A 14,422-nucleotide genomic window follows, 5' to 3' on the forward strand; every position below is an offset into this window, starting at 1 on the left:
ATCCTTCCGATTCCGTCCTGGCCCGCACGAATAAGGGTCCTTTGCCCCAGCCGCTTCACGTGCGCGCGGTGCACATGAACGTCTGACCCCTGGGTTCGGTCGGCGGCGATGATTACTTCGTGGGTCAGAACAGAAACTGACACAAATACGCACGAGGCGACAGCTCGAACTGCGACACAGTCCGAGGACGCTGACCGTTGTCCCTCGAATCGCTCGCATTCGACGATCCCGTCAATACTTCTTGAGACTTGATGCGACTTTTACCGATTATGCCCTATATGCATTCATAAGCTTCACCCCTTCATGTGAAGTACTTGGGGGAAAGGGTCAGTACGGGAGCCAGTGTACTTGCTTCCCTCCACGAGGGCCCGGATTCAAATCCCGGCGGTAGCTGTGTCTAAGGATACCTTCTATGATGATAGCTGCTATGTCCCCAGTAAAATCGCATGACTGATACCTACGAAGTTCAATCCTGCCTTCAAATAAACAGGTTTCAATAGGGGTCACATCCTAGGTTACGTCGCGAATGTGAGATGATTTGTGTCCCATGTTGGCAAGTTTTTTTTGCGGAGGAATTACATTTTTCTTATAAAAACTCGTGAAACTTACTGCAAACCGATATTTGGAAGGAAATTCAATCACTGTAGGAAAAAGAAATACCCGTAACTGGGACCGCGAGGTTTGAGTTTTGTGATCCACGGCGAAACAGGACGTAAGGAACGAATCGATTTGAAAAAAAACTATTTTTTCATTGAATCAATATATATATATATATACACACACGAGGGTCATCCGGAAAGTAGTACCCGTTCGTGAAATAAAGACACAAAAGTAAATATTAACAAACATAAAAAATTTTATTTGAAAGAGGATACTTTAAACTACTTCTCAACATAATCTCCAAGCAAATTAAGGCATTTGTCATAACGTGTGACAAGTTTCTGTATTCCTGCTGCATAGTCCTTCGCCGCCAGCTCATTGAGATACGCGAGGGACCCATCTTGCACAAATTTTTGCATAATGCAGATGGTGTTTAACAATTTCATGAACAATTGTTCGAGAAACATCGGGAAAATGCTCACAGATGTCATCAATTGTGACGCGCCGATCGTTCCTCACGAATTCGTCAACTGAGCTCACCAGTTGGTCTGTAATGACAGACGGTCTCCCCGAACGCTCATCGTCGTGTGTGTTCCCCCTCCCCATGTTGAAGTTACGACACCACCGCCGAACAGACGACTCATCCATTACATTGTCTCCATACACCTCCTTTAATTGGCGACGAATATCACATGGGCGAACGTTTCTTGCATTGAGGAATTTAATCACTGCCCTCACTTCACAACTGGCGGCGTTCTCAATTTTTTTAAACATTGTAAACAATCACAGAAACAACACAGGCAATGCTAGCGTCACGCAACTTGGCTCAGAGAAGGCAGACAAGCCACTGAAGCTATCTGACCTCGTCCAGCGGCTACTCGCGTCGTCAGCACTTCATGCGGCACGAACGGGTACTACTTTCCGGATGACCCTCGTGTGTGTGTGTGTGTGTGTGTGTGTGTGTGTGTGTGTGTGTGTGTGTGTGTATATATATATATATATATACACACACACACATCTCTCCTGATTCTATCACTCCATATTAAGAAGTTAATTTACATTAGACAAAAACTACAAACAGTATCTATCTCTTTCTTGTTCATGACACACAACCTGAGTAGGTATTGATTGAGGGTTTACGTACGAAATATAGTGCACACTCACAATTGAGATGCACTCATTTTCATAAACATTCTCAAAATTCATTTATACATTTTAACTATTACTTGCTTTTTAAGTGATATACACAGTGAAAATGGATCGCACAGTTTGTTACATTTGTCTGAGCACTTATTGCCATGATCTGATACCATAAAGAAGATGTAATTCTAAAAATCACAGCCAGTAATGAAGTAGTTTATGAATAGGTGGACTGATTAGTTGATCAAATTTAACCAGTTGTGCAATGTTCAATAAAAGATTGCAATAATTTTCTCATCTCTTTCAAAATCATCTGTTAAGAGTCTCTAATGAATTTACCATAGCAATGCCTGATGATGTTATACTAAGCAACAGACGCATAAAAACATATGAATGTTATTCTGTTCATAGCAACCAAATGTGAATGAAACCAAATGGATTATAGATGAATACACAAAGTTAGTATATTCATAGATGTTACCAAAGAATTAATGAATGAATAGAAATAAACTTTTTATATAAAGTAGGAATGCACCCACTTCTGTGGTAAAAAAGGTACTTTAACCTCACCCCCACACTACTATGGGAGAAGACTGAGATAGGAAGCTGGATGAATGAGAAATTTAAAAAGGAGGAAGGAAATAGGTGAAGCTGAAAAAGAGATAAAGGTAAAGAAAATAAATTTCGAGTGTGAAGGAAACAATATTAAATTGTATTTTAACAATTGGAATGGTGGAGGATGGATGGGACATGAGAATGAGCATGAAAAACATGCTCAAATGAAATCCCAAGCATAGTCTGACTGTATTAGTACAATTTGGTGGGTTACATGTGCTTGAACTTGATTCTGTTCAATATAGTACCCACCACAGACAACTACAATTGCTTGGTTATTTGATAGGTACATTTTTGTCATTTTTTTGTAAACATACAGAATATTTTATGTGGGTGGAAAAATAATAATTATTTTGTAAACATACAGAATATTTTATGTGGGTGGAAAAATAATTTTGAAGATTTAAAAATCAAGAGTTACTTATTACGGTTTTTCAATGAAATATAGTAATTCAGTTATTTTTTGTAGCCACTTATCAAAATGTCCCCTTGATGACCATAGATTGGGTATCTAAGGTTTGATATGGTAATTTTTTAAAATCTAATTACTTTGATACAGGTTATTTGCTCAGAAAATAAATTAGGATTTATCCGTTAAAACATAATTAAATAAAATAGAAAAATTTATATATATATATATATATATATATATATATATATATATATATATATATATATATATATATATATATACATTCAAACACGAAATCCCGCCAAACGGCGAATAAATACTCATATATACAGAAACAGATATAAGGAAAAGGGATAGGAACACATATAAAGGACGAACACAATAGAGGTGGGGAAGGCGGAATCGAACGGATCACAAGAGTAAAAATATTTCCTCAACCGGGACTCGAACACCGGATCTTTCCACTTGCCGGGCGGATGCTCTTAACCACTTGAGCTATGGTTCAATTTAGTTTTATTCGGTCTAGTATGTTACACTGCTAGTGTTTACATTGTACACATTGTCAGCTTACAGATTATGGTTACAGAGTATTTTTTTTTCTTACTATGGTTACACACTTACATAGACATAAATTCATATACATTGCATGAAACAATTGTGACCATGAACAATACTGTTGAAGGAAATAATAAATGCAGGGTTCACAAAATATAGAAGGAAATATTTGCATTAGCAGCGGAACATTAGATTTGGTTGGGATTATTGATAGCTTTGAAGCACAGTTATTCAGAAAAACAACTTTTTAACCACGGACGAAGTGTGTCCGGTACCGGGGGCAGCCACATCCGTTCCACCAATGCTTGCATGCCTTTAGCGGAATGTTTATTCGCGGTTCTCATCTGTGTGAATTCCACGATTAGGGTGGTCATTATGAAGGATTTAAAGCTCGGAAAGAGCCGAAAGTTCAAGGTGATCAGATTCATGTCGGTAATGGCACCACCACCGAACACGTCCCAGGTTTTATAGATCTTTTTTAGAGCTTCCCATTCTCTGATTTTATCGTTGCATCCAAGGATGAGATGCGCGACGTTGTCTATTCGACCGCATGACGGACAAAGGGGCGAATCGGCTAGCCGAAGGTGGTGCCTCACTTCCCTCGTCATGACTGTGTTCGCGATTAGGTTAAACATTCCACTACGTGCCTCATCGTTCGCCCTGCTGGTCGCCCAGTTTTTCCAAGAAATCGTTCTTTTGGATCTATTTTGTTGCTGCTCGGTAAGCGCTCTGACATACAGGGTCTTCACTCGAATTGCTTCTCCATCTCGCAGGAGAGAAGCGACTTTTTTCGTTTCATCAAATGCCCTCCGGTGGCATACGTCGCGCGCGAGTTCCTGCCACGCGTCCTTGAGGAGTGCCTTGCGCCACGCGTCGTCACCGCCGAGGATGCGCAGGCTAAGCTTCGCATAGACCACCTTCGCCTTTAGAGCTGTATCGGTTAAATTGAGACCACCCTGCTCAAACGGGCCATAGAGCTGGTTTCGGGACACTTTCTTTACGTAGCCATTCCAGATCATTTGGTTGGACACTCTAATAAAGTATGCGTTGTATTTAGTGGGTAAGGGCCAAAGATGGGCCACATACCATATCCTTGGGAAGACAATCTGGTTGAGGAGGCGGACGCGGGTCACGATCGGGAGGGAAGGGAGTGAAAGCTTTCCAACACTCCATTTTACATGATGGTCAATAATTCCCCAGTTTCGCTCAATCGTGGGAGCCAACTCCCTCTCCCACCAGAACCCCAAGATTTTGAGCGAGGGCGCTTCTGACCAACCGATGGAGGTCGAGGGCCGGTCGCCCTTCAGCAGCAAAAACCCGGATTTCCGGTTATTGAGGAAGATACCACCCTGCTCATATGACGTTAATATGTCGTGGGCTAGGGCCATGTGGGACGGGTCGTCTACGAAGAGCGTTATGTCGTCAGCGTATGCGACGCCCAGGCAGACGGCGCCGTGACGACGTACCCCGATTCCACTGCTCTGTAGTCGTCTGAGTATGGGGTCTAAGGCAAGGGCGAACAGCAGCATTGACAGTGGGCAGCCCTGCCGAACGGAGTTACTGACGGGGATGGGCGGCGATGTGGCATTGTTTATCCTAATTATAGAGTATGTTCCGTTATACATCGTTGATACGGCACGAATGAAGTACTCGGGGAAGGCCATCTTCTTGAGCACGGTGAGAATCCATTCGATCCGGACCAGGTCAAATGCTTTCTCAAGATCGATAGCCACCAGTGATAAAAAACGATCGCCATACAAGGGGGCGGAAAAAATGATGTCGCGGATTAAAAGTGCTGCATCGAAAATGTTTCGCGTTTTCGACACGGCGTACTGGGATGGAGAGAGGACGATGTCGGCAGCAGCCGTCATTCTACATCGTAGGACGTGCGCCAATATTTTATAGTCTGCGTTTAAAAGGGCGATTGGCCTGAAGTCGTTGAACGACTTTGGCCGCGTCTTCTTTGGTATAAGCGTTATCACGGCGGTCCTCTGACTTGCAGTCAGAGAGCCGCTAGCTAAAATGCAGTTAAAAAGGTGGGTTAAAATAGGTTTTAAAACATCCCAGTACGCTAGATAAAATCCAAAGGGTAGGCCGTCCAAACCGGGTGCTTTGCCCTTCGGGAACATGGAGGAGACGCAGTCCAGTTCGTCTGAACTTATGTCTCGACAAAAATCGTCTTTTTGATCTGCGGGAAGCGTAGGGAGAGGGGGGAGAGGGGGTGCGTCTCCCTCCTTCCATGGAGGATACCTGTTAAAGGTGTTTTGAAAGTGCCGGCCCGCTTCCTTAAGGAGGTTGGTGTCACCGGCGGCAGATTCTCTGACAGGGATTCTGTCTATATCGGAGCCAGAGTTGGATTTCATCCAGCGCCGAAGCTCAGATAGCGTTAGGGGGCCCCCTTTATCCGTGTCCAGTTCTTTTTGCCACTGTTGGGGAGCGTATTTTTGGAGCTCGTGGCCAAGGATAATTTTTTTTAGGGACAACACTTGGGCGTGGAAACCCTCCGGCGCCACATCCTTACGCAGGAGCTCTTCCAGCGCTCGGCGGTAGAAGGAGATGGTGTAGTTCTTTTCCCTACGCCACTCGAAAGTTTGCCTTTTGATGTGGGTGACAATGCGGGGTTTGAAAACCTCGTCCCACCATAGAGCGAGGTTTGCACCGGGGCGGAGTGCCGCGATCAGTGCACACACCCGGGTGCGGATAGAATCACGACGAGTCGCGTCCTCCAACACGCGGAGGTCCATGCGCCACAAGGAGCCGCAGCGGTGGACGTGCGCGCCCGGGGTTGTGTCCGGGCACGTAACTCTCATGATCACTGCGCAGTGATCAGAGAAGGACACCGGGAGGGTGTCCACTGTCTGGACATCATTCTTAAGGGATGTCGAGACGAAGAGGTAGTCAATCCGCGTCCGAGAGTTAGGCCCTGATCGCGTGAAGGGGGCGGGACCGGCGCAATAAGAACGCACTGCGTCAATCGCTCCAATGGAGTCGAGCATCAGTGAGAGCGCCCGGCTTGGATAGTATGTCACGTTATCCCTGTTCGAGGCACTATCCTCTCGGCGGTAGATAGTGTTAAAATCTCCGCCCAATATGGCCTTCCCCGAGAAGGAATACAGGTAGGGGAGGAGAAGTTCATTGAAATATGTTTCGCGCTCTGCCCTCGCGCGCTCACCGGAGGGAGCGTAAAGGTTTGTGATATGGATACCATTCACGATAACGGACGTTATTCGGCCCGAGGGGTGGCGGCGAACATGAGAGAACGGAATGCCATTTCGGACTAGGGTGGTGGTGCCAGAATGACTTTCGGCGAAATTGCCGATAGCCTGAAAGATGTTCGCATCCCAGACTATGTCCTCCTTTACCTCTTGAAGGAGGATTACATCAGCCCTAAGGTCGCGGAAAAAACGTTGGAGGACTGCAATTTTTAAAGCGCTATAAACGCCAGCAATATTAAGCGAAATAATATTCATTGGTGGAATGAGAGGACAGCTATGGGCACCGGACATCACTTACCAGAGTCCTGGTCATGGCTTACGTCGCTTCGGTCGCGGCTCGAACCCGGGCGACGAGTGCTTCGCCGCTTCCCGGGACGCTTCGTCCGACGGGTCGACGATCGAGGTCTCGAGTTGTCCCCGCATACCTCCCTTCCGACCTCGTCCGAAGAGGAAGACCCAGCCGTGGTCTCTACGAAGAGCGGGTTACTCGGCGGCATTCCACGGGGGGCCCTGTTCGAGCGAGCAGAGCTGTGGGCCGTCCCAGCCCAGGAGGTGGCCTCAGGGGGGGGCGGGGTGGCGGACTGGTGGTCTTCTGCCGAAGGGGCCCCATCGGGAGAAATTAGAGGAGACCGGTCGAATTGGTCCGCCTCTAGAGGAGCCCTGGGAAGATCGTCGACACCTTGGCTGTCCTCAAAGGAGAATGAGGATGGAATGTCTGGGATTGTTGACGTCGACAAGGTTTTGCTCGTACATGTGTCAACTTCCGCGGCCGGTGATACTTTCTTGATTTTCCGTGACACCGTAATCGAGGGGCCCGCCGTTGAGGAAGGGGGACAGTCGTAATCGGATACATCCTCCCCCGCTGTCACCCGTGATTCTCGGGGAGTTGGAAGCCCGTGCAGCAAGGATTGCGGGAAGAACGCATCGTTGGCGTGGCCAGAGAAAGGAAGGACGCAGGATGATCTGTCCTCTTTTGACGGGGTCACGGAGATGGGGGCTGGTGGTCGTGAGTGTGTATCCGAGCTGGTAGGGACCGCAGCTTGATCAATGCTCGAAATCAGCAGTGCAATGTCGTCCGTCCTCTTCTTCTTCGGATCCCTTTCTTCCGTTGACGACTTTCGTTCCCTCTGAAGTTTCCCTCCGAGTGGAGGGGGATGCGGGGGTTCGGCGGGAACAGCTGGGGGCGCACCCTCGATAAGTATCAGGGACCGCGCCCTCTCCTCCACAGCCATCTCGGGCTCATCTATCTCTTCGGCGGTGTTCGGATTGGAGGCCAAAAACATTGCCTCCGCATAGCTCTTCCCTCCCTGGTTCCGAGGGCAGGTCTTGCGCTCGTGGCCTTCTTGGTTACAACGGGCGCAGGTGCGGCGCTGACCCTCGTAGATGATGATGGCCCGGTTGCCGCCGATGTGGAGGTACGAGGAGATATTTCTTTCGACCGTCATCCGCACCACTCTCGTACCTGTCAACACGCGTGCCAATTTGTCGCCCTCCCACCTGTTCTCCCACGAGCGATGGATTTTTCCAAATCGTTGAAGCTCGCCTGTTATATCTTCTAATGGGGTCTCCACGGGGAGACATAGAACCCTGACATTACAAGGGCTACCGGAGGTCTCGTCAATGGTAATCGTCGTCCTCGGATCAATTTTGGATGGAAACGGTAGTTTTCGTGGGATAAGATCTAGAATCCTCTTCATAGTAGCTTCAGTTGCCAACTTCAGGAATACCAAATGGCGGTTATATCCAAATTGGATCGCCACAATCTCTTCGGGTGTGAGGCCCAGCGACTCTAGTGTAAAGAGGTGGACCTCCAACGGAGTAGGGGGTTTCGCCTTCTCATCAACTTGCAAGGCGAGCGTGTTTACGCGACGTACGACCATTTTGAAAGAAATCAAATGGAGCACGCCAGCGCCAAGAAAAGAAGAAGAGCGCACTGAAAGCACTCCAAGAAGGAAAGAAAGAAAAAAAAACACTCACGAACGCTCCCTCCCCGCCACACGCACCCGGCGGTAGCAAATAAAAAGGAGCCTAAGCTCTACACCAGGAGTCAAGGTCAGTCTTGATCCAGTAAACAAAACAAAAGTACGGCCTTCCCGGCGGAAGAAGTCGAGAGTCAAACTGCACGCTTCTTGATGAACTAGGCGGTCAACCGCCGCTCGAAACAAAACACGATCGGAACCTCGATTTCCGAGAGACTCCGGCAGTGCCGCTCTCCAAACCCCGGCGGCCGAAGCCTCGGACGCCGGCGAATTTTAGACACTCGGTGAACACAGGCACGTCCTGCTATCGAGGCAGCTATCGAGGATAGTCAATTTACCCTGAGATCCGTGGGTCTAATATGTCGCCAAGCGCCCCGATTCTTTCAGCCAAGAGATGGCGTCAGGGGGCAGTTTCACCCACCAAAGGAGAAATAGACAATACACAAGGAAAGGAAAGGACAGTGGGTTAGAATTCATACAACATCATACAGGAAAGGAACAGTGCGTTTCGTGGCACGCATAGCCAGAAGAAAGAGATGAGCCACATTGGCCAAATACACATTCAAACACGAAATCCCGCCAAACGGCGAATAAATACTCATCTATACAGAAACAGATATAAGGAAAAGGGATAGGAACACATATAAAGGACGAACACAATAGAGGTGGGGAAGGCGGAATCGAACGGATCACAAGAGTAAATCGTCCTTTATATGTGTTCCTATCCCTTTTCCTTATATCTGTTTCTGTATATATGAGTATTTATTTTCCGTTTGGCCGGATTTCGTGTTTGAATGTGTATTTGGCCAATGTGGCTCATCTCTTTCTTCTGGCTATGCGTGCCACGAAACGCACTGTTCCTTTCCTGTATGATGTTGTATGAATTCTAACCCACTGTCCTTTCCTTTCCTTGTGTATTGTCTATTTCTCCTTTGGTGGGTGAAACTGCCCCCGGACGCCATCTCTTGGCTGAAACAATCGGGGCGCTTGGCGACATATTAGACCCACGGATCTCAGGGTAAATTGACTATCCTCGATAGCTCAAGTGGTTAAGAGCATCCGCCCGGCAAGTGGAAAGATCCGGTGTTCGAGTCCCGGTTGAGGAAATATTTTTACTCTTGTGATCCGTTCGATTCCGCCTTCCCCACCTCTATTGTGTTCGTCCTTTATATGTGTTCCTATCCCTTTTCCTTATATCTGTTTCTGTATATATGAGTATATATATATATAGTATATATATATATATATATATATATATATATATATATATATATATATATATATATATATATATGAACCTATTAAACGTGTTCCATAGAAACATGTTCATAGACTTCACATAATTCAAATCAAATTACCTCTAAGTAAGAGTATCACGGTGTTCGGGATGGCGTGGCGCATCGTGATGGTGCTATAGCTAATGTACTGGCTTCCCGCCGCGTTCGAATCCAAAGATCTTTTTAAGTGGTACACCAATTCCTGCTTGAATTGGAGAGCACTTTGAGTGAGTACGCCGTTCTACGTTGGGACTTGGTACTGCGGACCCCTTGGTGCCTTTCATTATGAATAGACTTATGCCGACGCCGGGTTTCTCTCCACTCGTCCTCCTTACCCAACCATCCCTAACGGCGCAAATTACCTCAGCTGTTGGTCGTCTCCACTAAAGATACTAAAGGGATGGTTGTAGTGGCTTTCCATCCCAATTGTCCGAGTTCGAATCTCAGTAGTGAGCAGGGTTTCCCACTGGTACCCCCAATCCTTACTGGAGTGCTCTTTGGAGACAATTTTAAGTGAAGTACGTCGTCCGTCAGACGGGAGGTTAGGCTGTTGACCCCTAGGCACCTTTCGTTAACAGTGGGCTGATACCGATGGCGGGTTTCTTGCCACCCTTCTTCCATTTCCCGATTATTCCACCCCGACCAAATTACCCACTTATTCCTAATGGCTAAAGTGACCTTGGCTGTCGGTCGCCTCCCACTAAAAATTATCACAACAACCGTTACTAAAGTGTATCACAAATGTGTTCAGGATTACAAGCTGATGAAACTCGAATCCTGATTCAATGGTAGAGGACTGTAAAAACCACCTGAACAAAATCAAACAGCTGATAGAAAATGAATACCTATTAAAAAATAATAAGCCCTTTGGCAAAGTATAAACAGAATTTAATGTAAACGTAATTCACGTTAAACGAACATATAAAACGTGCCAAATTGTATATCAATCAATCTCGTATTATTCACAGTGGGAGAGGCTATAGGTTACCTGTTTTGTGTCCGCTTAAGTTACTACGGTGTTTGTAGTCATAAAGTAAATTTTCTATAGTATTGTTCTATTTTAGGTATAGCCATAACTAAATTCCAATAAAATTACGAAACAGAATTTTAAGTTTAACGAATAATCGAATATTTTTACGAGAAATAATTAGGAAAAATTTCATTGGAAGTAAAACTGGGAGAACGCAGCCCTCGAAGTAAAACAATTGACAATATGGTACCAAACTAAAATTTCAAATATGATGAAACACGTACCTCCTTGTTGTTGTTTACAACAGTGATGACGAAATTCGTGAGGTAAAGGACTCTAAACTTTTAAGAGTCAACATATAATGCTGTTTATTGACAATATATAATACAGGGAATAATATTACTATTAATGCCATAAATAGGCCATTTTATTTAAATATGTGGGAAGGCAGAGGCAGATTTTAGCTGAATTTCGAAGAGGTAGAGGAAGTCAGCAACGGAGATATTGAAAGGCAGTGGGATGTTGAGGTAGTGATAGCACCGAGAGCGTTTTACAAGCGGCAAAGAGGAAGGAGTGCAATAAACTTTTGGAAAGGAATGAAGGCAGGTAGAAAGTATGTAAGAAGATGTACCTGTAAATTAATATTTGGCAAACGAGAGGAAGTCTATTTGATGCCAACGAGTGACAGTTTTTCGAACGCCTCTAAAGTCTACTTTTTACGAACACATTGCCTCATATGAACGAATGAATTACCTTTACTACAAAAAAATCATCGTTACTCGATGCAAAGAAAATTTTTTCCCGTCCTTCTCAAAAAAAATACGCGAGATATGTCCTTTTATGACTGTCAAATTTAATAAATGTATGCATTGAGCCCAAAGAAAGGGGAGGCCAACTTATTTTGATGTTTCATTGCTTTCGACACGACGCAAAATTTGGTACCTGAGTGGCAAACTTTTTCCCTACTTTAAAAATTCAGATTAAATCTCTTAGATTGGGAGCGGATATTTTTCGACGAAATGAATTTCATTGAAAGATTATGAAAAAGTAACGCATCAATGATATTACTCTAATAAATCAGCCTGCGAGAATGTGCCGAATCGGTTGTTCTCCATTCAAGCCATGTACATTCCTCACAGTCACCAAATATTTCATCTCCAATTTTCCACCTCCCCTACCCTTTTTTCCTTCATCTGGACTCATTCTCACATAGCGTCATCTAGTTAATCTATACAAATCTTCAAGTAATTATAATTAAAAAGTACCTTTTTTTCTCCCTCTTCTTATTCACTTTTTAGATGTTTGAAGACTGATTTTTTTTTTCAGTTTACTATCAACTTTGGAATCAGCAAAATAAAACAACGCAGTTTGTACCAAGAGGCCATAGAGAGCGTGTAAAGAAACCTTAAGTCTAGAATCTCTTGTAATTCCTAAAAACATATTATGATAATTGATTAATTCAATTATGAACAGAAACATTTTGCAAAGTTATTTCGCTCCCTATGTTTACTACTTCCGGCGCATGAATATCATTCACGAGAAGAAGGGAGAGCATATCGAAAGAATCCGAGGAATTGCTAAATACCTGTATCAGCGGTGACTACGACACACATTTCAAAGTGGTAGAAGAATATTTTTCTTAATATTTTTCGCAGTAGTTACCCAAGGAGACAGTGGTGTTCCGCGTGAACGTTTGGTGATGTGCGCCATGTCTTGATCTCATTGTCCCCAGCGCCAAGGAAATAGTGGTTCTTCACCGGAATAAGTTGCTTCTAAGGTTTGGCATTGTTCCAAACATTTCTGAGGCACGTTTATTTCATTTTCTTCTCGAAAAGGCCATCGTAAAAAACCCTTTGAGCGTATTTCGAAGAAATGATATATAGTGTATGGCAGCAAATTACTCATCACCTTTCCTTTCCCCGGGCTCAATTATTTTGAAGAGTAACCACAATGACTGTAGGCAATTGCTTTCTTCACGAGGGGCAGAAAGTTACCTTTCTTTACAAGTTCAACCTCACTTTCCGGTTTGTGGAACTCCTCAAAACGGCTCCTTTGCCCCAACAAAGTGCGGGAAGGCATTCTTTTGCAGAAGCCATAGCAACGGTTGCTTTGATACTCGTACTTCATCCGATTTCGTCCATTTCTTAGTTTCCACTCGCCAAAAGTAACTTTGTGATTCAATGCTAGCTCATTAAGTTTTTCTTTGGAAAGATTAAGTTTCGCCGGTTAATATGTAAAAAAACTCCGCCAAACAAAACCTTCGGTTATTTCCGAGAGAGCTTTAATATAATCGGTGCTAAGACGCCGGTTACCTAACTTCGCTTGGAACATGAAATAAATTCTCATGTTCGCATTTTACAATACAACATATTATCTGTATGTTTCCTTCAATATTCTTTAATAATAAAAAAGTACTCCAAAAAATCATTTAATTGACGAGGAATTGTTCCACCAAGAAAATATACTAATTTTTGAACAACTCATCAGAACTTCTATTCTCTCTTAAGTTGAAAAATTAATTAATTTAATTCTGGTTTACAAAACATTCATTATCCTGTCGAGTTCGGAAAGGTATTTTGAATTAGATACAATCTTCATTGAAGTGTGCATGAATATTAGAGTAAGCATTATCAGACTTGCCTCAATAACACTTCAGACGATAAAATCTCGTTTCTTGAATAATTCTATATATTTGGCGCCATTCTATTCCCTTGTGAGTGTTCTTTTACCTCCTGGCGAGCAGCTGAAGTCAGCTCGAAGTAAAATCGTGGGCTTATTTGCAATGCTGTCAAATTCATAAAGCGTGGAAAAATATTAATTAAGGATTAGAGACCGTCTTCACAGTTTGCAGTCACATTCAATTGCCGCGCGGATTACACATCACAAAGCCAAGTGCGTCCGAACACTAGTCAAGGTTTTGCTGCGATGCGTGGATGCAATACGATGAATCATATTCGGGGCGCACTAGAGGGGAGAAGGGCAGGTTGCATCAGTGCACCGCCGCTGCTTTGTTTCCCCCTCGCCGAGAGACAATGGGGAGCCATAAACGGCGTCATAACCTGACATGGGATCTGTCCATGGCGGACACTAAACTGGGCAGTAAAAAAAGGGGGTGGGCGTTAAGTGAAAGGGTGGAACGATGCCAAGGAGTGGAACGCGGCGTTTCCAGAGCAGCACTACCAATTGCTGACGCTCGCAGGCCTAAGATGCACTCCCAACCGTCGCCGCAGTGAACGAGAGAATGGCTGGCCGGCCTCTGGTCAGCCCTTGCAACGTGGATGAACCCACATCTCCGCTCAAACTTATAAGAATTTCTTCGCGGAGCCAACGGAGAGGATTTCCGCGTCGCCGAAATATTTCAAACGCAGCCACGTTGGAGCGGCGACAAAAATGGGAGAATGGAATGGTTTCGGGAAAAAATATCTCGCGGGTTGACCACGAGAACGGGACCTGCCTCAATTGCTTGGAAAAGTCGGAATCCTTGCGCGAAAATTCTTGGCTTCGGAGCCTGTCTTTTCACGGAGGCTGTCGAATGTTGAAAAGAAATAATGAAATGAAATTCCCGCAGAAAAGGGTCCCTCCGAGGTACCTTTTTTTGAATCTGACTTTAAAGCCACCAGTCAGACCGAATTGCCGGGCACTATATTGCACCTTCTTTG

This window comes from Hetaerina americana, unplaced genomic scaffold (assembly GCF_022747635.1).
Source record: "Hetaerina americana unplaced genomic scaffold, ioHetAmer1.1.p SCAF_12, whole genome shotgun sequence".
NCBI classification, from domain to species: Eukaryota; Metazoa; Arthropoda; class Insecta; order Odonata; family Calopterygidae; genus Hetaerina; species Hetaerina americana.